General features: G+C 45.7%; 1 protein-coding gene across 2 annotated transcripts in view; it reads left to right on the forward strand.

The window, feature by feature from the left end:
* The first annotated feature begins 19,651 nt into the window (after positions 1–19,651).
* KIF3B (kinesin family member 3B) overlaps positions 19,652–24,783 on the forward strand; it is a 52,671-nt gene continuing 47,539 nt past the window's right edge. Inside the window, exon 1 of one of the 2 annotated variants that reach the window (XM_012455207.2) lies at positions 19,652–19,739. The gene's annotated coding sequence lies outside the window, so the exon portion shown is untranslated. The remainder of the gene's footprint in view (positions 19,740–24,783) is intronic. The other variant, XM_064382312.1, reaches the window with a different exon arrangement.

Genomic DNA, 24,783 nt, shown 5'->3' on the forward strand with positions numbered 1-24,783 from the left:
TGCCTCAGCCTCCTGAGTAGCTGGGATTACAAGTGTGTGCCACCATACCCAGCTAATTTTTGTATTTTTAGTAGAGATGGGATTTCACCATGTTGGTCTGGCTGGTCTTGAACTCCTGACCTCATGATCTTCCCACCTTGGTCTCCCAAAGTGCTGGGATTACAGGCGTGAGCCACGGTGCCTGGCCTTTAAAAAAAAAATTTTTTTTTTTTTTTTTTTTTTTTTTGAGATTCTTGCTCTGTTGCCCTGGCTGGAGTGCAATGGCGTGATCTCACCTCACTCCAACCTTCACCTCCCAGGTTCAAGTGATTCTCCTGCCTCAGCCTCCTAAGTAGCTGAAATTAGAGGCACCCACCACCATGCCCAGGTAATGTTTGTATTTTTAGTAGAGACAGGGTTTCACCATCTTGGCCAGGCTAGTCTCAAACTCCTAACCTCAGGAGATCTGCCCTCCTCAGCCTCCCAAAGTGCTGGGATTACAGGCATGAGCCACTATGCCCCGCTGGATTTATCATTTTTATACTGTATATTTTTCTTGATGGTTTGAATCATTTGCAATAACAGTGTGTTCCTGAGTTACTGGTCTAATTTTCCGATGCTAGATAGCAAAACACCCCAAACTCAGTGGCATAAAACAACAATCCTTTTATTCCACTCACAGATTCTGTGGGTCAGGAATTTGCATATGGCACAACAGCATTGGTTTGTCTCTGCTCCATGATATATGGAGCCTGAGCTGGGAGATGAGAACGGCTGGTGAAGACTCACGTTTCTGGTGCCTGGGCTTGGATGACTACCATGCTGGGCTTAGCTACAGCCATTGATTGACTAGAACACCTACGAATGGCCTCTCAGTGTGGCCTAGGGCTCCTGGCAGCATGGAAGCTGTGTTCCAAGAGGAACTATGCCGGGAAGAAGCATTTGGAGAGAGACTATTCCAAGAGAATCAGGCAGAGCTGCGTGTTTATTTCTGACCCAACCTCAGGAGTCACATAGCATCACTTCTGCCATACTCTATTGGTGAAATCAGCCATGAGCCACCCAGTTCAAAGAAAGAGGACATAGATTCCCCCTCCAATGGAAGGAGTGTCAAGGAATTTGCAGCCATTCCTTTAAAAACTGCCACATTTAGTTTTAGAATCTGTTGCATTACTTTATTTTTGTAGAGACAGGGTCTCACTATGTTGCCCAGGCTGATCTTAAACTCCTGACCTTGAGTGATCCTCCTGCCTCAGACTCCTAAAGTGCTGGAACTACAGATGTGAACCACCATGCCTAGCCATGGAATTTAAAAATCTATTTTAGGCTGGGCATGGTGTCTCACGCTTGTAATCCCAGCACTTTGGGAGGTAGAGGCAGGCGGATCACCTGAGGTCAGGAGTTCGAGACCAGCCTGGCCAACATGGTGAAACCTTGTCTCTACTATAAATACAAAAATTAGCCAGGAGTGGTGGCACTTGCCTGTAATCCCAGTTACTCGGGAAACTGAGGTGTGAGAATCACTTTGTTGGAAATAGATGCTCAGTGCCGCAAAGAAAAATTAGCATTGAGACAAAGGATCTTTCTTCAGCAATGCAATTTTTACTTCCTGGACTGAAGGAAGGGTACCCTTGCTAGCCATCATGCCACGAGAGTACCCTTCCTGCAGTCCAGGAAGTAAAAATTGTGTTGCTAAAAGATCCTTTTGCTAATTTTTCTTTGCGGCACCAAGAATCTATTTCCAACAGCTTGAACCTGGGAAGCAAAGGATGCAGTGAGCTGAGATCGTGCCACTGCACTCCAGCTTTGAGAGCAAGACCCTCTCTCAAAGAAAGAAACAATTCTTTTTTAAACAAAGAGTGAGAAATAGAACGTTGAGGCTGCTTTTCCTGAGATAGTGGGTCAGGAGCACCTAGGCACATGCTCACATCCCAGACTCTTAGCTCTTTCCATGTGGTTGCCTTTATTGCTTTGAGTCTGATAATCTCGGAGAGACCTGAGATAACTTGGCAGTTGCAACTTATAATTCTTTTTTTGTTTCTTTTCAGTACCTGAAACCAAACCCTTTAGGTAAATATTTATGTATAGATTTATTTGTTCCCCTTATTCCAGAAAGGATTTGAAGAAGCTTACAGGAATTCATACAGTATAATCATATGATTAAAAATATATAAATAGATCAAGAAACTAAGGGAAAGGGAAAGGAAAGATTAAAATGATAAATTAAAACCAGAGGGGAAGTTAGTTCTTAAAAATATATGCTCAAAGTCTTAAGTAAATATTTGCATTGCAGGGCTGGAAAGCATTATGTATGTTATCTGATCTAATTACCTAACTGGCTCTTGAAATTGCTCTCTGGGCCGGGAGCGGTGGCTCACGCCTGTAATCCCAGCACTTTGGGAGGCCGAGGCGGGTGGATCACGAGGTCAAGAGATCAAGACCATCCTGGTCAACATGGTGAAACCCCGTCTCTACTAAAAATACAAAAAAAATTAGCTGGGCATGGTGGCGCGTGCCTGTAATCCCAGCTACTCAGGAGGCTGAGGCAGGAGAATTGCCTGAACCCAGGAGGCGGAGGTTGCAGTGAGCCGAGATTGCGCCATTGCACTCCAGACTGGGTAACAAGAGCAAAACTCTGTCTCAAAAAAAAAAAAAAAAAAGAAAAGAAATTGCTCTTTGACATCTCTATAATAGCCATCTAGCCTCAGTTTGCACATTTCCAGTGACAGGGAGCTCAGTACATTAGAAGGCAATTCCAACTGTTAGAAAGTATGGACCCAGGAGTCACAGATTGAAATGCTTCCAAGGGCCGGGCGTGGTGGCTCACACCTGTAATCCCAGCACTTTGGGAGGCTGAGGCAGGTGAATCTCCTGAGGTCAGGAGTTCAAGACCCGCCTGGCCAACGTGATGAAACCCTGTCTCTACTAAAAATACCAAAACTAACCGGGTGTGGTCATGTGCACCTGTAATCCCAGCTACTCAGGAGGCTGAGGCAGGAGAATCACTTGAACCGAGGAGGTGGAGGTTGCAGTGAGCTGAGATCATGCCACTGCACTCCAGTCTGGGCAATAGAGCAAGACTCTGTCTCACAAAACAGAGAGGACTAACCAAGAATGATCCCGGTTTCCAAGTTACTCACTGAATGTGCTTCCGAAAGTCCTGGTCTCAAATCAGTTATATATTGTGTCTCTTCTCCAGAGTCTGGGAGCCTCCAGGGAGGAGGGGAATAGGATATTCTTCATCTCTCTGTCCTAGAAACACACCCAATATTTGCAGACGACTTGAGAGAAGGGAAGGAACCGAGCTGGGGTCACCTGATAATAGGCAGAGGAGAGACTGTGGGCTCTGGGTTACAACCTGACTCTGCCTTGTGGTAGCTACACAACCTTGGCTAGTTACTGAACTGAGCCTCAGTCTTCCCATCTGTAAGGTGGGGATAATAATAGTACCTTCGGCCGGGCGCGGTGGCTCAAGCCTGTAATCCCAGCACTTTGGGAGGCCGAGGCGGGTGGATCACGAGGTCGAGAGATCGAGACCATCCTGGTCAACATTGTGAAACCCCGTCTCTATTAATACAAAAAAATTAGCTGGGCACGGTGGCGCGTGCCTGTAATCCCAGCTACTCAGGAGGCTGAGGCAGGAGAATTGCCTGAACCCAGGAGGCGGAGGTTGCGGTGAGCCGAGATCGCGCCATTGCACTCCAGCCTGGGTAACAAGAGCGAGACTCCGTCTCAAAAAAAAAATAATAATAATAATAGTACCTTCATGATAGAATGATTATAAAGACTGACCTGCTTAACTCATCATAAGTGTTCAATAAATGTCCTTTTGGGGATTTTCAGCTCCCCCAGCAGCCCTCCCCTTGGTCTCCTTGCCTTAGGCCCCCTTATTGTGTCTGTGGATTATCATCTCCCACTGGCCTCCACTCCTTGTGCTCTCACCCCATTCATCCCCCGATCCCCTTTTCCTACTGGTCAAATGTGGACCTTTGCGTGTATTTACTTCTGATGCTCCTTAGGAAAAGTCAAACGGTCACACCCAGCTGAAAAATGAAAGAATTTGGTCTTGAATCCAGCCAGGTCAAGTTCATGAACTCTTATACCACCCTGTGCTCTTTGGGTCCATTACGTCCCGGCTATGAGAAATCAAAGTTTCTAGGCGGGGCAAAGTGGCTCATGCCTGCAATCTCAGCACTTTGGGAGGCTGAGGTGGGAGGATCGCTTTGAGTCCAGGAGTTTGAGACTAGCCTGGAAAACAAAGTGAGATCCCATTTCTACAGAAAAATTTAAAATTAGCTGGATGTGGCTACGTGCACCTATAGTCCCAGCTACTGGGGTGGCTGAGGTGAGAGGATTGCTTGAGCCCTGGAGGTTGAGTGTTGGGATCACAGGGATCTGTGATCATGTCATGGTACTCCAGCCTGGGCAACAGAGTGAGACCCTGTGTGAAAACAAAAATAGTAGTTTCTGTCCAGCTCCACAGCTGTCAATGGCAGACCTGAGAGCCACATTTGGCTCTGCCTGGCTCCAAATCTGGTGATTTTCCCACATCCCATGCTCCCCAGTCTCCATGCAGAATCTTTTTTTTTTTTTTTTTTTCTGAAACAGAGTTTCACTCTTGTTGCCCAGGCTGGAGTGCAATGGCACAATCTCGGCTCACTGCAACTTCTACCTCCAGGTTTCTAGTGATTCTCCTACCTCAGCCTCTCAAGTAGCTGGGACTACAGGCGCCTGCCACCACACCCAGCTAACTTTTGTATTTTTAGTAGAGATGAGGTTTCGCCATGTTGGCCAGGCTAGTCTTGAAATCCTGACCTCAGATGATCCACTCGCCTTGGCCTCCCAAAGTGTTGGGATTACAGGCGTGAGCCACCACACCTGGCAAGAATCTTTAGTGGCCATTTAGAGGAATCACCGTGCTTCTCCCATATGGTCATTAAATACTGGAGCATTTCACTACAGCACTTGATTATCAACTCCCTCACAGAAATTCTGTGAGGTCATCCAGCAGGAGTCATGCCCATTTGTGGATGAAGAAACTGAGGCTCAGAGAGGGAAAGTGACTTGTCCAAGTCCACATTGACTTTATATAGTCAATATTCTCCACATTTCCAGGGCCGTAGCCCAGTGTAAACTTTACATCTTAGCCACTTTAAGGGGTCACATACTTCCTAAAGCAATGTCCTTCACACAATTGCTTCAATAAATGTTTCCTGATGGATTGGCCACCCCTGTGTCAGATGACAGTTTTGTGCAGAGCCTGAGTCATGTGGCCAAGGCACAGGAAATGGCCTTGCTGCTCAGAGAACGGGAGGGTAAGTGACATACCCAGATGGACGTTCTTGACTTTCCAGGTGGTGACCATTCTAGGATGATAGTCACCATGTCCAAGATGGTGGAGTTGAGAATGGTGGCCTTCATTAAGACCACAAACAGGCCAGGTGTGGTGGCTTACACTTGCAATCCCAGCACTTTGTGTGGCTGAGGTGAGAGGATCACTTGAAATCAGGAGTTCGAGGCCAGCCTGGCCAACATGGTGAAACCATGTCTCTACTAAAAATCGAAAAATTAGCCAGGCGTGCTGGCACATCCCTGTAATCCCAGCTACTTGAGAGGCTGAGACATGAGAATAACTTGAACCTGGAAGGCAGAGGTTGCAGTGAGCTGAGATCACACCCCCTCACTCCAGTCTAGGTGACAGAATGAGATAGTGTCTCAGAAAAAAGAAAAAGAAAAACCCCTAACAGCTGCTTTGTTTTAATAATAAACATGATTTCTGCTTACTCTATACAATTTAGAAAACAGGAAAAGGTGTTAAGAGTAAAATAAGAATCAACCATATTCTGAATACCCAAAGATAATGACCATTGCAAATATTTTATGTATTTCTAGTTTTCTCTGTGCCAACACACATGTACACATACTTCCTATTAGGTCAAATGTGTTTTCATAAAAAATCTAGAGTAACATACCTGTACCAGATGCTATTGACTGCCTACTCAATACACACTCTCCCTTCTCCCTGTGTACAGAGCTCCAATTATTTATTTATTTATTTATTTTGAGATAGGATCTCACTGTTTCCCAGGCTGGAGTGCAGGGGCGAGATCACAGCTCACTATAGCCTTCACCTCCCAAGCTCAGGTGATCCTCCCACCTCAGCCTCCTGAGTAGCTGGGACTATAAGCGTGAGCCGCCACACCCAGCAGATTTTAAACATTTTTGTAGAAATGAGATCTCACTTTGTTTTCCATACTGGTCTCAAACTCGTGGGCTCGAGCAATCCTCCCACCTTAGCCTCCCAAAGTCCTGGGATTACAGGCGTGAGCCACCGTGCCCAGCAGAACTCTTACTTTGTTTTTAGGTCGTTGTGGAGTTGCCTTAATCTTGGAGAAGATTTAGCCTGTCCCAGGAGATGAATCATGGCTGGTCTAGACCAATCATAGTAAACTTATTCCTTCTAGATTGGATTGTTGCATTGTCCAATATGGCTGTCATTACTCACACCTGTGGCTTTTTAAATTTATGTTAATTAAAATTAAATAAACTTTAAAATGCAGTTTCTCTGCTGCAGTAGCCACATTTTAAGTGTTTAAAAGCCATTCATGGTCAAGCGCGGTGGCTCATGCTTGTAATCCCTGCACTTTGGGAGGCCGAAGCAGGCAGATCACCTGAGGTCAGGAGTTCAAGAGCAGCCTGACCAATAACGTGAAAACTCATCTCTACTAAAAATTAAAAATTAGCTGGGCGTGGTGGTGGGCGCCTATAATCCCAGCTACTTGGGAGGCTGAGGCAATAGAATTGCTTGAACCCAGGAGGCGGAGGTTGATGTGAGCTGAGATCATGCCATTGCACTTCATCCTGGGCAACAAGAGCGAGACTCTCGTCTAAAAAAAAAAAAAAAGAGCTATCCATGAATAGTGGCTACTGTTTTGGATAACACAGATATAGGACATTTCCGTCACTGCAGAAAGTTGTATCGGACAGTGCTGGGGGTATGCAAGTGGTCCAGTTCTGGTCAGTGAAACACAAGTGGCAAGTCTGGGGACACTCCACTACATAGACAGAAAAAAAGAGCTTCCTTAGGACAGAACCTCTGTTCCTGCATCTTCCTGTCCACGATGCTGGTGTGAGTGTGATGTCTAGCAGCCATCTTGCAATCACAAGATGACAAGTGCAAGGACAAAAGGACACTTGCTGAGGATGGCAAATGGAGTAGGATGAACGCAAACAGGATGCTTCCTTCCTTCCTTCCTTCTTTCCTTCCTTCCTTCCTTCTTTCCTTCCTTCTTTCCTTCCTTCCTTCTTTCCTTCCTTCCTTCTTTCCTTCCTTCCTTCTTTCCTTCCTTCTTTCTTTCCTTCCTTCCTTCCTTCCTTTCTTTTCTCATTTCTTTTCTTTCCTTTTTCTTTTTTTGAGACAGAGTTTCACTCTTTCACCCAGGCTGGAGTGAAGTGGCCCAGTCTTGGCTCACTGCAACCTCTGCTTCACTGGGTTCAAGCGATTCTCCTGCCTCAGCCTCCAAAGTAGCTGGGATTGCAGACACCCACCACCATGCCCAGCTAATTTTTGTATTTTTAGTAGAGATGTCACCATATTGGCCAAGCTGGTCTCGAACTCCTGACCTCCTGCCTCAGCCTCCCAAAGTGCTGGGATTACAGGCGTGAGCCACCACACCTGGCCTCTTTTCTTCTTAAAAATTGCGTAAGGGCTAGGCACTGTGATTCAAGCCTGTAATCCCAACACTTTAGGAGGCCGAGGTGGAAGGATCGCTTGAGCCCAGAAATTCGAGACTAGCCTGGGTAACATACAAAGATAAAAAATTAGTGGAACATGGTGGCACAAGCCTCCCAGCTACTCAGAAGGCTGAGGTGAGAGAATCGCTTGAGCCCTGGAGGTCGAGGCTGCAGTGAGTGGTGATCGTGCCACTCACTGCACTCCATCCTGGGTGACAGAGCTAGACCTGTCTCAAAAATAAGATAAAATAAAAAATAAAATTATGGTAAAATATATATAAAATATACTGTATTTGCCCCCTTTTAGTTATGGTTCAGTAGTGTTCAGCATGTTTACATGATTGTGCAGCCAATTCTCAGAGCTCTTTTCATCTTCCGAAACTGAAATGCTACCCATTTAACAATTTCCCTTTTCTCTCCCCAGCCCCTAGCCACTACTACCCTATTTTCTGTCTCCATGAATTTGATACTCTGAGTACTTCATACAGGTGAAATCATGCTGTATTTGTCCTTTTGTGACTGGTTTATTTGTGTGTGTGTGTGTGTGTGTGTGTGTCTGTGTATAATTTTTTTTTTTGAAACGGAGTCTCACTCCGTCGCCCAGGCTGGAGTGCAGTGGCATAATCTCGGCTCACTGCAACCTTCACCTCCCAGGTTCAAGCAATTCTCCTGCCTCAGTCTCATGAGTAGCTGGGGTTACAGGTGCACACACCACCACACATGGCTAATTTTTGTATTTTTAATAGAAACGGCATTTCACCATGCTGGCCAGGCTGGTCTTGAACTCCTGACTTCAAATGATTTGCCTGCCTGGGCCTCCCAAAGTGTTGGGATTACAGGCACGAGCCACCGCACCCGGCCTGTGACTGGTTTATTTCATTTAATATAATATCCTTAAGATTCATCCATGTTGTAGCATGTGACAGAATCTCATTCCTTTTTAAGGTTGAATAGTATTCTATGTTTATACTGCATTTTGTTATCCAGTCATGTGTCGAGGGACAGTGGGTTGCTTCTACCTTTTGGCTATTGGGAATAATGCTGCCATGAACATGCGTATCCAGAAATATCTTCAAGACCCTGCTTTCAGTCCCGTTGGGTATTTAAAGTGGAATTGCTGGATCATATGAAAATCTATTTTTAGTTTTTTGAGGAAGTAACACTTCAGCACCTCTGCCATTTTACATTTCCACCAACAGTGCATGAGGTTTCCAATGTCTCCATCCTTGCCAACATGTATTACCTGCTTTTTATTTTTTTATTTTTATTTATTTATCTATTTATTAAGACAGAGTCTTGCTCTGTAGCCCAGGCTGGAGTGCAATGGCGCAGTCTCAGCTCATTGCAACCTCTGCCTTCCAGGTTCAGGTAATTCTCCTGTCTCAGCCTCCCAAACAGTTGGGATTACAGATGCCTGCCACCACACCTGGCTAATTTTTTTATTGGGTTTCACCATGTTGGCCAGGTTGGTCTCGAACTCCTGACCTCATGATCCACCCACCTCAGCCTCCCAAAGTGTTGGGATTACAGGCGCGAGCCACTGTGCCTGGCCATTTTTATTTTTTGTAATAATCATCTAATGGGTTTGAGGTGGTAGCTCATTGTGGTTTGATTTGCATTTCCATAAGTAGTGATTTTAGATATCTTTTCATGTGTTTTTTTGCCATTTCTTTTTTTTGAGACGGAGTTTTGCTCTTGTTGCCCAGGCTAGAGTGCAGTGGCACGATCTTGGCTCACTGCAACCTCCACCTCCCGGGTTCAAGCGATTCTCCTGCCTCAGCCCCTCAAGTAGTTGGGATTACAGGTGCCTGCTGCCATGCCCAGCAACTTTTGTATTTTTATTAGAGGCAGGATTTCACCATGTTGGTCAGGCTGGTCTCAAACTCCTGACCTCAAGTGATCCATCCGCCTCAGCCTCCTAGAGTGCTGGGATTACAGGCGTGAGCCACCGCGCCCAGCCATTTTTTGCCATTTCTATAGTTTGTTTGGAAAAATGTCTATTCAGGTCCTTTATCCTTTTTTTATTATTTATTTTTTTGAGACAGTCTTGCTCTGTCACCCAGGCTGGAGCACAGTGGTGCAATCATGGCTCACTGCAGCCTTGACCTCCCAAGGATCAAGTGATCCTCTACCTTAGCCTTCTGAGTATCTGGGGCTACAGGCTCACACCCTCGCCAGGCTAATTTTTTTCCCCTTGTTTTTTTGTAGAGACAGAGTCTTACCATATTGCTCAGACTGTCTCTAATTCTTGGTCTCACGCGATCCTCCTGCCTTGGCTTCTAAATGCATTGGGATTACAGGTGTGAGCCACTGCACCTGGCTTGGCCATTTTTTAATTGGGTTGTTTATATGTTTGTTGTTGAGTTGTAGGAGTTCTTTTTTATTTTTATTTTTTGAGACTGAGTTTTGCTCTTGTTGCCGGGCACGATCTTGGCTTACTGCAACCTCTGCCTCCTGGGTTAAAGTGATTCTCCTGCCTCAGCCTCCTGAGTAGCTGGGACTACAGGCACGCGCCACCATGCTCGACTAATTTTTGTAGTTTGTACAGAGACGGGGTTTCACCATGTTGACCAGGATGGTCTCGATCTCTTGACTTTGTGATCTGCCCTCCTCGACTTCCCAAAGTGCTGGGATTATAGGCATGAGCCACCGTGCCCAGCCAAAAATATCATTTTCAATTGGCAGCATAATATTCCTCCTTACTGACATCTCTTAGTTTATTCTCTCCATTCCTTTAATATTGGACATAATATTTCCCCGTTGCAAATGTAGCTGGGGTGAACAAGCTTGTGCCTAAATTTTTGTGAGGATATCTCATTATTTTCTCAAAATTGATTCCTAGAAATGGAATGGGCTGACTAAACGCTTTTTAGTCATCATGTTATTTTTTCTTACAATTTGTGCCAATTTCTCAATACCATCAGCAATGGAATGAAAGTGCTCCTTGCCAACATTGTGTATGACACTTTATTTATTTATTTATTTTTAAGACAAGGTCTTGCTCTGTTGTCCAGGTTGGAGTGCAGTGGTATAATCATGGCTCACTGCAGCCTCAACCTCCTGGGCTCAAGCAGTCATCCTGCTTAGCCTCCCTAGTAGTTGGGACCACAGGCGTGTGCCACCACACCTGGCTAATTTTTAAATTTTGTTGTAGAGATCAGGGACTCACTGTGTTATCCGGGCTGCTCTGAAACTCCCGGGCTCAAGCAATTCTCCCGCCTTGGCCTTCCAAAGTGCTAGGATTATAGGCATGAACAACTGAGCCCAGCCAAGCATGGTGCTTTAAAAAAAATCTGCTAATTTGAGAAGTAAATGATGATAATATACATTTGTCTGTTTTTGAGACAGGGTCTCACTCTATCACCCAGGCTAAAGTGCAAGGGCATGATCATGGCTCACTGCAGCTTCAGACTCCTGGGCTCAAATGATCCTCTTGCCTCAAACTCCCAGATAGCTGGGACTACAGGCATGCATCACCAGCTAATTTTTTATTTTAAATTTTAGGGATGAAGTGTCTCTATGGTGCCCAGGCTGGTCTCAAACTCATGGCCTCAAGGGATCCTCCCACCTTGGGCCCCAGGATGCTGGGATTACACCTGAAGTCAGGAGTTCGAGACCAGTCTGACCAACATGGAGAAACTCCGTCTCAAATAAAAATACAAAATTAGCCCGATGTGGTGGTGCATGCCTGTAATCTCAGCTACTCAGGAGGCTGAGGCAGGAGAATCACTTGAACTTGGGAGACAGAGGTTGCTGTGAGCCAAGACCATGCCACTGCACACCAGCCTAGGTGACAGTGAGACTGTCTCAAAAAAAAAAAATTATTTTCTTCATCTCTTACTATGTATGGGCCTTACAGCTGGGAGAGCATTTTACACCTATGCCCTGAGTGAACCCTCACCATAGCCCTGCAGGAAGCAGGCAGGGAAATGAGGTCCTGAAGGGTAAACTCACTTGCCCAAGGTCACATAGCCAGTTAAGTGCCTGAGGAGGAAGCAATTAGCAGCCAACTCCTGTCTGGCTTTCTTCAGAAAACATCAGAGATGTGAATTTAGAAGCCATTAGCTCCATCCTCAGCCCTTAGAGCCTCCCTCAGGTCCCAGAGTTCCATCCGTTCTGAATCTGGGCACTCAGCCAAGTGAGAAGCATCAAGCACATCTCAGGTGCTTGGCTTCAGTCCAAGCCCCGCATCTTGTTTTTTCCTGAAAGGGATGCTGGGATGCCACCTCCTTGCATTCTAATAAGCAATTCCCTTTGCAGTCTTTTTATACAACACCTCTTCAGCCCTCCTTTCCAAATGGTTTTACATTTCAAGGAAGACTGAACTCTCCCACCAGCTCAACTTCTCACATTTACAATGGTTGCTTTGCTGGAGGACACCATGGCCCCACTGATAAAGAAAGGAAAGACAGCCACCATTCATGGAGAACCTACTAAGTGCCAGGCATTGTATCTTTTCTTTTTCTTTTTCTTTTTTTTTTTTTTTGAGATAGAATCTTGCTCTGTTGCCCAGGCTGGAGTGCAGTGTTCTCACTCATTGAGCATGATCTCAGTTCATTGCAGCCTCGATTTCCTGGGCTCAGGCAATCCTCCCATATCAAGCTCCTGAGTAGCTGGGACTGCAGGTGGGCACCACCATGCCTGACTAATTTTTGTGTTTTTTGTAGAGAGGGGGTTTTGCCATGTTGCCCAGTCTGATCTTAAATTTCTAAGTTTAAGCAGTTCACCCATTTCGGCCTCCCTAAGTGGTGGGATTATAGGTGTGAGTCACCGTGCCTGGCCCCACACCATATTTTATTTAATCCTCACAACAAACCTAAGCAGTTGCATTTCTAGCTCTATTTTGCACATGAGAAATGTGAGTCTCAGAGCGGTCAAGTGATGTACACTGGGTCATTCAGCTAACACATAAGGAATGGAGCTGGGATTCAAATCTTAGACTGTCTGGACCCCACAGTCCATGCTTGTCATTTTTATAGCTCAGAGATGCACTGTCCAATATGTAACCACTAGCCGCATGTGGCCGCTTAGGCATAAATTAATTAAAATTAAATACGATTCCATTTTTCAGTAGCACTAGACTCATTTCAAGTACTCAGTAGCCACATGTGGCTGTTGGCTGCCTTATTGGACAGCACAGATATAGAACATGTCCACCATGGTGGAAAGATCTGTTGGACAGCGCTGCTCTCGAATGTCAGAGAAGAAAGAAAATGTCATGATTTTACCCTTGCATGGGGAGCCAGGCCATCTGCTACTTGTCAGCTTTGTAGGGAGTCCATCGGAAGTTATTTTCCCTGGATGAGATCATAATAAAACCATCCATGGGTTTCAGGACTATGTTTTACCTTTCTCCTGGTTTGGCCTCCATTCAGCCCCACCCATGATAGGTGTGAGCATGTCCCTGCCCACACTCCCCTGCTGCCACCCAATCGCCAGGTATCTAGTACCTTTCTCTGTCATACAGAATTTGGGTTGTCTTAGCCACTAAAATGGGTCATCCTCACAGGATAACTCAGATGGGGACTGAGCCAAGTTTCTTAACACAGTGGGCTTAATTCCAGCTGGGTGGTCCCTGGGCAACATGCCTACCGCTGGGGGGAGGGTCCTCACTGAGTGACGTCGAGGAGGAGGGCTAATGGAGTTTTTTGGCAAAGGAGATGGCTGGTTATAAAGAGATTCCCCACTCCACCCCCACCCCTTAGCAACAGGACTCCCTCCCTATGTCTGGGAAATGCTTACTTTGTGAACGGAAGGCAGTCTTTCTCCTACTATAGAAGCCAAAAGGTCAGATGTTTGTCTTTACAGATTCCACTGCAGGTAGGAGATGGGCATGTGATCAAGGATGGACCAATTAGGGCTTGGGTTACAGAAGTCAATCCCAGCACTTTGGGAGGCTGAATCTGGCAGATCACTTGAGGTCAGGAGTTCGAGACCAGCCTGGCTAACATGGTGAAACCCCATCTCTACTACGAATACAAAAATTAGTCGCGTGTAGTGGCAGGCACCTGTAATCCTAGCTACTTGGGAGGCTGAGGCAGGAGAATCGCTTGAACCCGGGAAGTGGAGGTTGCAGTCAGCCAAGATCACACCATTGCACTCAAGCCTGGGCTACAGAGTGAGACCCTGTCTCCAAAAAAAAAAAGGAAGTCAAGTCTACGGGGAATACTTATGGAGGGGGAAGGTGAGAATGGTGTTGAGACAGTGCCCATGGCTGGGTGACCATGGTGAAAGCAGGGCAACCAGTGTTCTCACCAGACAGGTCTAGTAGCACATGGTCCCACATGGCCTCGCCTTCCTTATTCCTGGCCACTTCCAGAAACTTCCTGGTGATTTTGTGGCCTTCCTATTACCCTGCTAATAAATTCCTTTTCTGCTACCATCAGAGTTGGTTTCTATTATTTATGATAAACTGACACCATGGTGCTTGCCGGAATTACTCCAGATCATTTCTAGGCTGGACTTTGCTCTGGGGGAGGTAGGAAGGAGGGGCCCTGCTCTGGTCCATGTGATCTCTCCAGATCTCTCCCTTTGTCCCAGCCCACTAGCCTCCTTCCTCTTGTTGCATCCTCATCATCTCTCCCCTCCATTGAATTCAGCAAATCTCCAGAATTGAGAGTTTTGAAAGCCCTATTCTGACTTTTCAAAACTTCTTTCATTCCCTGAGTTTCCTCCCCAAGATTCTGGGACTCAGAAAGTCCTTTCTCTATTTTTCTACTGAAATAACCCTCCTCTGAGCAATAAATGCCTCACAGTCCAGATTAGATGGAAAAGAGGACACAGTATGGAAAGGAAATGCCAGGAATTGAAACATACTGGTAATATAGACGTTACCCCATCATACTAGGGTGACCAGTCATCCTCGTTTGCCTGGATTAAGGAGTTTCTTGGGACATGAAACTTTGGGTGCTTAAAGCAGGGACAGACGTGTGCAAACTGGAACAAGCTAGTCACCGTGCACTGTACAGCTGCTACTACTAATCCCATTTCAATACACAGCTTTATTCAGCTTGCTAAGGATGGAATCAAGATCAGAAAATTATCAACAATACCTTTCCAAAGTTCTTTCTTTCTGCCAGGTGCAGTGAGTGGGTCATGCCTGTAATCCCAGCACTTTGGGAGGCTGAGGCAGGTGGATCACTTGAGGCCAGGAATTTGAGACCAGCCTGGCCAACATGACAAAACCCTGCCTCTACTAAAAAATACAAAAAATAGGCCGGGCGCGGTGGCTCAAGCCTGTAATCCCAGCACTTTGGGAGGCCGAGGCGGGTGGATCACGAGGTCGAGAGATCAAGACCATCCTGGTCAACATGGTGAAACCCCGTCTCTACTAAAATACAAAAAATTAGCTGGGCACGGTGGCGCGTGCCTGTAATCCCAGCTACTCAGGAGGCTGAGGCAGGAGAATTGCCTGAACCCAGGAGGCGGAGGTTGCGGTGAGCCGAGATCGCGCCATTGCACTCCAGCCTGGGTAACAAGAGCGAAACTCCGTCTCAAAAAAAAAAAAAGAAAAAGAAAAAAAAATACAAAAAATAGCCAGGTATGGTGGCACATGCCTGTAATCACAACTACTCGGGGGGCTAAGGCATGAGAATCAATTGAACCCGGAGGTAGAGGTTCCGGTGAGCCGAGATTGCACGACTGCACTGAAGCCTGGGCGACAGAGCAAGATTCTGTCTCAAAAATAAATTAAAAAGTTGTTTCAATTTTCATTTCCTTTAATGTGAGTAAGCATAAGTATCTTTCCTTTTCCTATGTTTAAAAGCAATATTTTCTATTCCTCTTCTCTGAACTATCTGTTCATACCTTTTACCTATCTGTTTAAAAAATTTAAAGAGTTTTCGAAACATTATACTTGTACAAAAGGTACATGTGCAATTTTGTTACATGCATAGAATGTGTAATGGTAAAGTCAGAGTATTTAGGGTACCTGATAATCACCCAAGTATTTATCATTTCTGTGTGTTGGGTACATTTCAGGTCTCCTCGCTATTTTGAAGAATAACACAATACATTGTTGTTAAACAGCAGTTTAACATAGTGGATTGATCACATATATTTGTTTTTTCCTCCCTCATACCCCACCTATATGACAATAAGGAAGAAAAAATGTATTAACCCAGAACATTAATAGCAAAGAAAAGGAGATACTAGTGGCCCGGGGATTTCAGCAAGTTTTTGGAAAACAGAGGCAGAAGGGGAAGTAGTAACTGACTTAACAGGGGGAGGAAGTCATGACCCAAATGTCTGCAGGGAATATTGTTTTGATGACTAAAAGACGAGCCCAGATTCCTCCATAGAAGAGACAGACACTAAAAAGAAAGATATGGATGGAAATCTCCCACAGAGTAGAACAAAAAAGCCAAAAAGAGGGAAAATAGAGAAAAACAGAAAATTAGGAGCTCAGTTTCAAAGGTACAACTCTTGACTAGGAGAAATTCCAGAAAGCAAGGAAAAAAAAAAAAATGGAGGGGAGATCCAAGTGTGGCGACTTAGTCCTGTAATCCCAACACTTTGGGAGGTCAAGGCAGGGGGATTGCTTGAGCCCAGGAGTTTGAGAACAGCTGGGCAACACAGTGAGACCCCATTTCTACAAAAGATAGAAAAATTACTCAGGCAAGGTGGTATGCACCTGAGGTGCCAGGATCACTTGAGCCTGGGAGGCTGAGGCTGCAGTAAGCCATGATCATGCCACTGCATTCCAGCCTGTACAAAATAGTGAGACACTGTCTCAGGGGGAAAAAAAATAGAAGGGAAGAAAATTATTGCAGAAATAATATAAGAAAATTTCCTAGGTTAGAGGGATATAAGTCTCCAGACTGAAAAGGCCCAGCTAACACAGTGAGGAAAAGCCTCACTGAGGGGAATCATCATCAAATACATTATGGATAAAGATGATAGCCTAGCTAGGCATGGTGGCTCATACCTGTAATCCCAGCAATTTGGGAGGCCGAGGTGGGTGGATCACCTGAGGTCAGGAGTTTGAGACCAGCCTGACCAACATGGAGAAACCCCGTCCGTACTAAAAACACAAAATTAGCTGGGCGACATGGCGCATGCCTGTAATCCCAACTACTCAGGAGGCTGAGGCAGGAGAATCACTTGAACCTGGGAGGCAGAGGTTGCGGTGAGCCGAGCTCGTGCCACTGTACTCCAGCTTGGGCAACAAGAGTGAAACTCCATCTCAAAAAAAAAAAAAAAAAAGATGATAGCCTTAAAGTTTTCAAATATTAAAAATAAAAAAAGAACAAGACACATACAAAGCAATAGGATTAAGAATGACATTAGATGTCTTAAATCTGGATACTAGAAACAATAATGCAATGCTTTAAAAATTCTGAGAGAAAATAATTTTCCTCCTAGATTTCTTTCTTTTTTTTGTTTTTTTTTCAGATGGAGTTTTGCTCTTGTTGCCCAGGCTGGAGTGCAATGGCGTGATCTCGGCTCACTGCAACCTCTGCCTCCCAGGTTCAAGAGATTCTCCTGCCTCAGCCTCCTGAGTAGCTGGGATTACAGGCATGTGCCACCACACCTGGTGCTAATTTTGTATTTTTAGTAGAGACAGGGTTTCTCCATGTTGGTCAGGCTGGTCTCAAACTGCTGACCTCAGGTGATCTGCCCGCCTCAGCCTCCCAAAGTGCTGGGACTACAGGCATGAGCCGCCACACCCAGCATTCAGCCTACATTTCTATACCCTGCTAAACTATTAATCAAGTGTGAAAACAGTGTAAAGACATATTTACACATGCAAGGACTAAATATATTTGCTTCTTTGCAACCTTTCTCAGGAATCTACAGAAAGATGTGCTGCACAGAGATGACAGAGTAAATCCACAATTCAGAAGTTTGAGACACAAGGTCCAGGGCACAGGGAATCCCAATCAGGAGTAGGATGTAGAAAAGTTCAGTATGACAGCTGTGCAGTAGGCCTGAAGAGCACTGCTCCAGATTACAGCTGAAGACTTCAGGAGAAAAACATAAAAGAGAATTCATGTACTTTTTTTTTTTTAAGTTGTTGTTGATCTTGTGAGATGGAGTTTTGCTCTGTCACCCAGGCTGGAGTGCAATGGGGTGATCTCGGCTCACTGCAACCTCCACCTCCTGGGTTCAAGAAATTCTCCTGCCTCAGCCTCCCGAGTAGTGGGGATTACAGGCACCCACCACCACGCCTGGCTAATTTTTGTATTTTTAGTAGAGACATGGTTTCTCCATGTTGGCCAGGTTGGTCTTGAACTCCTGACCTCAGGTGATCTGCTAGCCTCCGCTTCCCAAAGTGCTGGGATTACAGGCATGAGCCACCACACCCAGCCAAATTATTTGTTATGTTGCACATCTGGAAAAATCACTTTGCTGGTTATTTGTCTAATTTATTAACCACATAGGAAAAAATTAATAGCTGCAAAGAAAGCTAATCAAAGTGGGGAGGAGGGAAATGAAGCAATTATTAGCCTTAGGAAACACCAAAAAAGGCTGAGTGCCTCTTTAGGTATTTCCTTTATTATTTTATTTAAAAATAAAAATAAAATAAACTTCTTCACTTTAGAGAAACTGTAAATCAAATTATGTGGGAGTTAATGGGCCAGGCCTGAGAATGGCACACATCACATTTAATTGGCCAGAACTTGGTCTGAACTGTAAGGAAGGCTGGGAAATATTGTCTAGCTGTTGTGTCCAGGAGCAAGAAGAAACAAATTTTCCAGAGGAAGTAGCAATATGTGACACAACAGGCAAAAAGGAGGGGTGGGCAGGTGAGGAAGAGCATCTCAGGTATTCATTCATTCAAGGAGCAACACATATTTATTGACCACCTACTATTGACTAAGCTTGGTTCCAAGTATGGGGATACAAGAGTGAACAAATAGAAGACTGCTCTTAATGGAGTTTCTGTTTAGTGGGGAACAGCAGGTGTAAGCTGGAACCTTCCATGGGAGTTGGAACCTGCCCTTCTAGGCCAGTGTGGCTGGAACAGAATTTTAACAATTTTTGCAGGAAGTAATAAGAACTTTAGATTTGATTCTAAGAGCAATGGGACTCCATTAAATCGAATATTAACCAGGGAGTGGCATGATCCGTTTTATTTATGTATTTAATTTTTATTTTTGAGACGGAGTTTCACTCTTGTTGCCCTGGCTGGAGTCCAGTGGTGCCATCTCTGCTCACTGCAACTTCCGCCTCCCGGGTTCAAGTGATTCTCCTGCCTCAACCTCCTGAGTAGCTGGGATTACAAATGCACACCACCACGCCCGGCTGAATTTTGTATTTTTAGTAGAGACGGAGTTTCACCATGTTGGCCAGGCTGGTCTCGAACTCCTCACCTCAGGTGATTCACCTGCCTCGGCCTCCCAAAGTGCTGGGATTACAGGCGTGAGCCACTGCACCTGGCTTATGGTCTGTTTTAAATAATTACTCTGGCCACGTTACGGAAAATGGATTGTGCAGGCAGAGCTGGACAAAAAATGAAAGAGAGACCAGATATTTCAGGCAGGCTAGAGATGAGCATGGCCTGGCCTTGCCTGGTGCGGTCGTGACTGACTGGATTGGGTAAAGGACGGGAAAGAAACAAGGATGCCTACAGGTGTTTGGATTGAGTCACTGGGGGCACTCTAAATGGGAACTATCTCTGTAGCAGTTTGAGACACCTGTCAGATAAGGGATGTGAAAGCTTTTAGGAAAGGTTGAACGGCAGCTGAAATCGCGTGTGTTCCATTTTACAGATGAGCAACTGAGGCAGGCCACGTTGTGCGCCACTCTCCCCGCTTAGGTGGGTGAGGAGGCCGAGGTGTGTTGAGCCCCCGCTAAGCGCCAGCACCGAGCAGAGCCCCGCCCGGCCCTTCCCACCCGGCTTTCCCTGTCCGCTGCTCGTGTCCCAATAAAGTTATTGAAATTGACACTGGTTGCTAAGGAAGTGGGTCGCTGAGCCAGGTTGCTAAGGAAGTGAGCGGCCACTGTCTCTCCCCATCCGGGGCAGCGGGGAATGGCTGAGCCAGGGGTTCGCCGCCGCCGCCCGCTTTTGGCTGGGGCCGCAGGTGAGTCGGAGGTGCCGGGCGTCCGCCGAGCAGGGCCGATCCGTGTGGCTGCCTGGGATTTTCCTGGCGGGCCCGCGCCGCCGCCTGGCTTTGCTGTCCTGCGAGCCGGAGCATCCTCTGCCCTGCCTCCCGGGCATCCTCTGGTCGTCCGGACGGCCTCGCCCCTTCTTTCCCGGGCGGGATCGCGGCCCGACCCCGAGACAGGACCACCCTGGGTCGCAGCCCACCTGGGGGCCTTGGGGCTGTGGTCAGGGAACCAGTTTGGGAGGAGGGCGGGGAAGCGAGAGCCTGGGGTCCGAACCTCGTTGCTGTCCCGTGCTTGCTGTGTGACCTTGGGCAAGTCTTTTCTCCTCTCTGGCCTTAGTTGACCTGTTTGTCCAGTGGGGTCCTAACCTTGCTTCTCAGAGTGGTTAAGGTGATGAGACGTGTATGTGAAAGTGCCCTAAATGGGGAGATGGAGCATTCTCAGGGAACCCTAGCATGGGAGACCAAGCAGCCAGTTTGAAGACTGAGTGAGTTACTAGAGATGTGATATTTCCACTTAGTAACTGTGTGACCCTGGACAAGTTAATTTCTCTGAGTCTTCTTTGTCTTATCTGTGAAATGGAATTATAGACTACTGTGGAAATCCAATGAGACTGAGTATGTCAAGTAGCTTGGCAAAATAGTAAGTGCTCAGCCAGCTATCATGAGGTGTCTAGGGTAGGAGGGCAAGACTTACAGGAGGAGATGACTTTGGGACGGGTTAGGTGTAGGTGTGTAGAGTGCCAGCTCATATGGGTAGTCCTACTGCAATGCCAACCTCCAACCCCAGTTTTACTTCTCCATTCTGCTCAGATCAAGGGAAGTAGTGGACTTCTACCAGTAGCCTTGGGAAACTCTTTTGAGGTAAAGCCCTTGGAAATAGTTGGGGTCATGATCTCATTTTCTTTCTTTTCTTTTGAAACGGAGTCTCACTCTGTTGCCAGGTTGGGCTGCAGTGGAGAGATTTCGGCTCACCACAACTGCTGACTACTGGGTCCAAGCGATTCTCCCGCTTCAGCCTCCCACACCCAGCTAATTTTTGTATTTTTAGTAGAGATGGGGTTTCACCATATTGGCCAGGATGGTCTTGATCTCTTGACCTCATGATCTGCTTGGCTCAGCTTCCCAAAGTGCTGGGATTACAGGTGTGAGCCACCGGGCCTGGCCCATGTTCTCATTTTCTACTTGGGCTTCGTTGACTCTTCCAGAAGAAAATAGGCATCTTTATGTCCTTTGGGAAGTGCTTAAAGCAGTAATAACAATTTATAAGCATATGATTGAGAAGCGCTTTACTGGTATATTATTTCATTTACTTTTTATGTAGACTTTGCCGGGTAGCTGGTGATGTCATCCTCATTTTGCCGAAGAGGAAACAGGTTCAGAAAAGTAAAGGAAAGGACCTGCCTAAGAATCTTTTTTTTTTTTTTTTTTGAAACTGAGTCTCAGTCTGTTGCCCAGGCTGGAGTGTAGTGGCGCAATCTCAGCTCACTGCAACCTCTGCCTCTTAGGTTCAAGCAATTCTCCTGCCTCAGCCTCCCGAGTAGCTGGGACTACAGATGTTCACTACCTCGCCCACTAATTTCTGTAGTTTTAATAGACAGGCTTTTGCCATGTTGGCCAAGCTGTGGTCTCAAACTCCTGGCCTCAAGTGATACACCCACCTCGGCCTCCTAAAGTGCGGGGATTACAGGCTTGAGCCACCACATCTGGCCATTGCCTAAGAATCTTGCATCTATTAAGTGATTAAAGTGGACATGTTTCTAGGTAAATGCTGTATTTTATCCTCCATTCACTGTTGTGTTTGATTTTGTAACAGTTGCTGTTATAAGGCCACGATTATTCTTTTGTTACTTTTAACTGGCTAGAAGCTTTTCTTCAAAAGGCAAGGAAACAAAATCTCAGGTAAAGCTTCATTTAAATAGATACCATACAAAGTGAGGACCTCAGAAAAGGGCTGGAATCTTTTTTTTTTTTTTTTGAGATGGAATTTTGCTCTTGTTGCCCAGGCTGGAGTGCAATGGAGTGATCTCCGCTCACCATAATCTCTGCTTCCCGGGTTCAAGCGATTCTCCTGCCTCAGCCTTCTGAGTAGCTGGGATTACAGGCGCACCACCACTCCCAGCTAATTTTATATTTTTAGTAGAGACAGGGTTTCTCTATGTTGGTCAGGCTGACCTCGAACTCCCAATCTCAGATGATCTGCCTGCCTTGACCTCCCAAAGTGCTGGAATTACAAGCGTGAGCCACTGTGCCCGGACTGAGAGCTGGAATCTTTAAAAGTGGGCTTCTCTGTCTCTCATTCCTTCCTCTTTAAAATGAGGGGACTAGGCTGGATTATACTGAAGGCCCTTTCAGTGCTGTTAGGCAGTTGTGGTTAAAAGCCTGCAATCAGACTACCTGGACTAAAATCTTGGCTCTGCTACTTCCAAGCTGTATGCTACTGAGCAAAGAGGTGCTACTTTACCTCTGAAATGATGCTCAGTGCCTCTGAAATGATGAGAGGACTCTTTGGTAAGGAGCCCTGTGAGGAAGAATTATTCATAGTTAATTTTGAACACCTTGGTGGTGTAGTTTCCTCATCTGTAAAATGGGGATAGTAGGCTGGGCGTGGTGGCTCACTCCTGTAATCCCAGCACTTTGGGAGACCGAGGCAAGCAGATCATGAGGTCAAGAGATCAAGACTATCCTGGCCAACATGGTGAAACCCTATCTCTACTAAAAAATAAAAAAATTAGCCGGGCATAGTGGTAGGCACCTGTAGTCCCAGCTGCTCAGGAGGCTGAGGCAGGAGAATCGCTTGAGCCTGGGAGGCAGAAGTTATAGTGAGCTGAGATTGCACCACTGAACTCCAGCCTGGTGACAGAGCGAGACTCCATAAAAAAAAAAAATGAGGATAATAATAGTACATATTATGTATAGCTGTTCTGAGGATTTATTTGAACCCAATATATGTAAAGTGCCCGGCATATTTGGTAAACATTAGCTATTGTTATTTGGACTAATGTGGTGCTTGTACTGTATTTTCCATTTATGATTGGCAAATGAATAAATTAAAACACATGATAATACCAGGTCTGTCAACCATAACATCATTGCGAGCATGAAACAATAGCCATCATGGCATTATATAAATGTTGATATTTTTATACGGTTGCCCCAGGAACCTGTAATTCTATGCTACAATGGGTTTCAAAGAAAGGTGAAAGCTGTTGGTAGGATATCAGGTTTGGTAGCCCAACACCCAATTCAGTAAATATTTGCTAAATCCCGTTGTGCTAGGCACATGGAGGATGTGGAGATCAATCCCACATTGATCTCCTTCAAGGAACTCAGAGCTTACTTTGCAACTTACTGCATTTGACACTATTTGACTTCTTTAAATAAATTCATATATTATGTTTGCCTGGCTGCAGAGTAAAGCCACAGATTCTAATCTCTTTTGTTGTGTCCCTAGACTTCTGTTAGGTGCCTGGATTAGAAACCTCAGATTGCTTCCTAAGCCTTTTCATCCATTAATTCGCAAGTCCCTGAGAAAGAGCCTCCTCTTATGTAACAGAGAGTAACAATACTTGACAATAACAATATGGTGCCTAATGGTTTACAAAAATGCTTACACTTGCTTACACATTCTTACTCATTTGATCTTCTCTGTGTCCCTTCAAGGAAGGTAAGGTGCAAATTAGGATCTCAATTTTATAGTTGAGAAATCTGAAGAGAAGCCAAGAAGCCATGATGCGAGTGAGTGACCCATTTCATGTTGGAATTCAGTCTTCGGACTTCAAGTGCACTTGCCACTATCCTCCCCAGGTTTTATTTATCCAGCATCTCCTGAGCACCTAGGATGTGTCAGTTCTGTTTTAGCCTGGAGATATCATGGTAGAAAGGTACATGAATCCCTTGCTCTCATGCAGCTTATATTCTACTGGCAGCAAACAGAAAAATACACCAATAAATGAACAAGGGAATTTGGATAAGGAATAAGTGCTGGGGTGAAATCCTGTCTCTACTAAAAATACAAATCTTAGCTGGGAGTGGTGGCGTCTGCCTGTAGTCCCAGCTACTCAGGAGGCTAAGGCATGAAAATTGCTTGAACCCAGGAAGCGGAGGCTGCAGTGAGCCGAGATCGCGCCATTGCACTTCAGCCTGGGTGACAGAGCAAGACTCAATCTCAAAAAAAAAAAAGAAAAAAAAAAGGCCTTGCTAGGGTAGTGATATTTTTGCTGAGATTTGCTCCCAGGGAGGGGCCAGCCATTTGAAGATGTGTTAGAAAGAAGAACAAGGGTAAAGGCTGTGAGGTGGGAACAAGCTTGGTAAGTTCTAGAAACTTCAAGAAGGCTTAGAATGACTGGGACAGGTGAGTCAAAGGCAGAGTCGAAGGCAGAATTGGGAGGTGGTGGATGTAGGGGATGGGAGTGGTGGGGAGCATCTCAGATCATACAGGGCCTTGTCTGCTAGAGTAAGGAATTGGGATTTTGTCCTAAAACCTGTGGGAATCATTGGAGGTTCTGGAAAAGGGGAGTGACATGATCTATTTTTGTTTTTTAAAATAATTACTCTGGCCTCTGTGGCCAATAAATTTTAGAGGGCATAGGAGTGGCAGCCAGGAGGTTAGTTAGGAGGTTAGGCAAGAGAAGATAGTGGCCTTCTAGGCTGGTGGCAGTGGAGGTGGTAAAAGAGGACGGATTGGGGATGTGTTTTGGAGGTAGAACCAGCAGGATGGTGGGGTGAGGGTGAGAGAATGAGAGGAATTAAGGATGACTCCTGGGTTTTTGGCCTGAGCAATTAAGTAGGTGTTAGAGATGCCATCTGCCTCTGAAATGATGAGAGGACTCTTTGCTAAGGGGCCCTATGAGGAAGAATTATTTATAGTTTATTTTGAGCCCCTTAGAGGAGAGGCACAAGGTATAAGCATCACACTTTATAGTCTGTGGGGAGGAAATCGCAGATTATGCTGACGGAAGCTAGCCAGGTGTAACTGATTGAAACTTGAAGTTCCCACTGTGAACCAAAAGAAAAGAAA

Source organism: Aotus nancymaae, unplaced genomic scaffold (assembly GCF_030222135.1).
Source record: "Aotus nancymaae isolate 86718 unplaced genomic scaffold, 86718_ANA_hifiasm-v0.15.2.pri h1tg000029l, whole genome shotgun sequence".
Classification (NCBI taxonomy): domain Eukaryota; kingdom Metazoa; phylum Chordata; class Mammalia; order Primates; family Aotidae; genus Aotus; species Aotus nancymaae.